Source organism: Cherax quadricarinatus, chromosome 19, assembly GCF_038502225.1.
Source record: "Cherax quadricarinatus isolate ZL_2023a chromosome 19, ASM3850222v1, whole genome shotgun sequence".
In the NCBI taxonomy this organism is placed as follows: Eukaryota; Metazoa; Arthropoda; class Malacostraca; order Decapoda; family Parastacidae; genus Cherax; species Cherax quadricarinatus.
The window spans coordinates 37,416,500-37,420,349 of NC_091310.1; positions in this window are offsets into that span (position 1 = coordinate 37,416,500).

The following is a 3,850-nucleotide window of genomic DNA, read 5'->3' on the forward strand; positions in this document are numbered from 1 at the left end:
CTTTTCCTCGCAGCAACATTCATAACCAATGATTCACACCCACAACAGTGTTGGTACCACTATACTCTGGTACATTCCTCTCTTTGCCTTCATGGATAAAGTTCTTTGTCTCCATCAGATGCCTTAGTAACACCAACCACTTTTTTTTACCCTTCGTCAATTGTATAATTTGTCTTCATTAACAAAAGAGATCAGCTCCAGTTACCTGACTTCCCATGAATTACAGGGTTATAGTCTATATGTAGTATAAACACAGTGAATAGTAATTAAATCTTAAGCACTTTCTTGGTCTCAGTTAAATTCTCATGGAGTACTAAATGCAGTATATTAAAGTGAATCTTACGTACAGAGTCTTGATTGATCTAAATCATCTAGAAGAGACTCAGCTGCACCTTGCATGGGGGAACCTGACTTTACAGAGTAAGATTGGTAGTACTTCACTCTGGTACCTTAATTTCATGGTAACTCAAAAGTAAACCACTTAAAGAGTGACATGTCTAGTAGTGATCTAGCTTGCCAACATAGGCTAAAATTAACATTCAACTCCTGACAATTGTAAAGTGACAGGCTTCCAGGCTTTTTCCACTCTGCACTACATAAAATACGTGGCATTTTGATTGTACAAGGCCTCATATAAACACAGCCATCAACATTTTCGGGGAAATTCTTTTTCAAATGGTTTTTACGATATCAACATGAGGTTAAAAACTCTTAATAGGAATTACAAGTTATCATATTTGTGGTTGAACATTAGTCGTACAGTCTGTATGTCGAATTCCGCTCCGCAGTCCTGAGGGTTTGTTTCCCGAAGCTGCGCTGAGTTTCTCCGCCACGGATGATGGGAAAATTCTCTTGTCCGATTTGTTAAAAAAAAATTCTTCAAATATTGCTTAATGCTGATTCAAATGAGAGAATGATTCATATACTGAAACAAATTCTGTAGCTGGTTTTCAATTTTGGTGTCACATAACACAACACAAAGCCAATGGGCACCAAAAAGTAAAGTGAATGAAGGTATCCAGGAAATGTTGCAGAATGGATTTACGTGAATGCTGGGGTTCGAGTATAATTATATACATATACATGTGTGTGTGTATCTCGTCACTACGACACTGGTCATCATTTTCAGCAGTATGCACCTTGGCTCACTCAGGGTCTCCAGGCAGCCCGTCGCTTCAAGGCCACATTAGGTACCGATGTAGTCCCGTTGCTGACACAGCCATATCAATTTATTTACTAAACAATTATTTTGTAATAACTGGTAATTACGGGTGACACATGTGCAACACATGGGAATCTTTAATGCCGAAACCTTTCGCCTGCGCAGCAGGATTTTTCATATGAATACAAAGGCGACATTCTACTTTAGACATTGGAAGAAGCTGCCTCTGTACTTGTTTCAAATGTGCTTGCTGCGCAGTCAAAATATTTTGACATTAAAGACACATGTTGCTCTTGTCTCTTATTCTTGAAATTTTTGGTATTGAATATTATTAATATATGGCGGTACTGGAAGTGTCAGCAGCAGACGTCGTAGAGACAGAAGAAGGCATAGTGGTAGAGGTAATAGTAATAGTAGTAGTAATGGTAGTGGAGGTACTGGCAGTAGTAGTACTAGTAGTAGTATTACTGCAAGTAGTAAAGGTAAAAGTAATAGTAGTGTTAGTAGTAGTTGTAGATATAATTGTAATAACAGTACTGGTAGTTATAGTAGTAGCAGTAGTGGAAGTAGTAATAGTAGAAGTAAAGATTGTAGTAATAGTATTAGTATTAGTATTAGTAGTAGTAGTAGTGATGGTAGTGTTAGTAGTAGTAGTAGTGATGGTAGTGTTAGTAGTAGTAGTAGTTGTAGTGACGGTAGTGTTAGTAGTAGTAGTAGTAATGGTAGTGTTAGTAGTAGTAGTAGTAGTAGTAGTGATGGTAGTGTTAGTAGTAGTAGTAGTAGTAGTAGTAGTGATGGTAGTGTTAGTAGTAGTAGTAGTAGTAGTAGTAGTAGTAGTAGTAGTGGTAGTATTAGTAGTAGTAGTAGTAGTAGTAGTATTAGTAGTATTAGTAGTAATAGTAGTAGTAGTGATAGTAGTGTTAGTAGTAGTAGTAGTAGTAGCAGTAGTAGCATTAGTAGTAGTAGTAGTAGGAGTAGTGGTAGTAGTATTAGTATTACTAGTAGTAGTGATAGTAGTGTTAGTAGTAGTAGTAACAGTAGTAGTGGTAGTAGTAGTAGTAGTAGTAGTGGTAGTAGTATTAGTATTAGTATTAGTAGTAGTAGTGATAGCAGTGTAGTAGTAGTAGTAGTGATAGCAGTGTTAGTAGTAGTAGTAGTAGTAGTGTAGTAGCAGTAGTGGTAGTAGTATTAGTATTAGTAGTAGTAGTAGTAGTGATAGCAGTGTTAGTATTAGTAGTAGTAGTAGTAGTAGTATTAGTAGTAGTATTAGTAGTAGTAGAAGTGGTAGTAGTATTAGTACTAGTAGTAGTAGTATTGATAGTAATGTTAGTAGTAGTAGTAGTAGTAGTAGTAGCAGTAGTAGTAGTAGTAGTAGTAGTAGTAGTAGTAGTAGTGGCAGTAGTATTAGTATTAGTAGTAGTAGTAGTAGTGATAGTAGTGTTAGTAGTAGTAGTAGTAGTAGTATTAGTAGTAGTAGTAGTGGTAGTAGTATTAGTATTAGTAGTAGTAGTAGTAGTAGTGATAGTAGTGTGGTAGTAGTAGTAGTAGTAGTAGTAGTAGTAGTAGTAGTAGTAGTAGTAGTAGCAGTAGTAGTAGTAGTAGTAGTAGTAGCAGTAGTAGTAGTAGTGGTAGTAGTATTAGCATTAGTAGTAGTAGTAGTAGTAGTGATAGTAGTGTTAGTAGTAGTAGTAGTAGTAGTAGTAGTAGTAGTAGTAGTAGTAGTAGTGGTAGTAGTATTAGTATTAATAGTAGTAGTAGTGATAGTAGTGTTAGTAGTAGTAGTAGTAGTAGTAGTAGTAGTAGTAGTAGTAGTAGTAGTAGTAGTAGTAGTAGTAGTAGTAGTAGTAGTAGTAGTAGTGGTATTATTAGTATTAGTAGTAGTATTGATAGTAGTGTTAGTATTATTATTATTATTATTATTATTATTATTAGTAGTAGTAGTAGTAGTAGTAGTAGTAGTAGTAGTAGTAGTGGTAGTAGCATTAGTATTAGTATTAGTAGTAGTAGTAGTATTTATAATAGTAGTAGTAGTAGAATTAGTAGTAATTTAATAACAGAAGCGTCTTTAAACTACAAGAAAAATAGTGGAAAATATCTTCTACTGTTTTACATACCAAAATTCTAATATCAAAAATTAAAGAGCTAAAGAATAACTTTTCCCTACACTGGTGAAAGCGCAATAACACGAGGGCAAACAAATCACAGAACGGGCGAGGGATCGAAACCATGGCAGGCAAGTCCACACAGGCCAGTGTGTTAAGCAATAGACCAACTGGCTTTAATAGGAGTCTTCCAACTGGATATATATCTATACACCATAGGAAGGTTAGTAAGGCCCCGAACTTTAGCCACACCAGCATGGCTGTTAACGCACTGGCCTGGGTGTTTTAGTACTATCCTGCCATGGGTTTGAGGCCCAGCCTTTCTGTGATTTGATTTTCCTTAACCTGTAAATGTTATCTAAAAATACAATTTCTTCCAGTTATATGATACTATATTGCAGTTATATGATACTATATTCCAGTTATATGATACTATATTGCTAGGTCAGTGACCATGTATGTATTTAGATTTAGAAATATTAAGATTTAGATGCAGTGATTTAATTTTAGATCAGGGTGCAGAACGTCCAAGACTTGTAATACAAGGCACAGACGCCTGGTTTGAAAAAGCAAGTATAACTGTGGA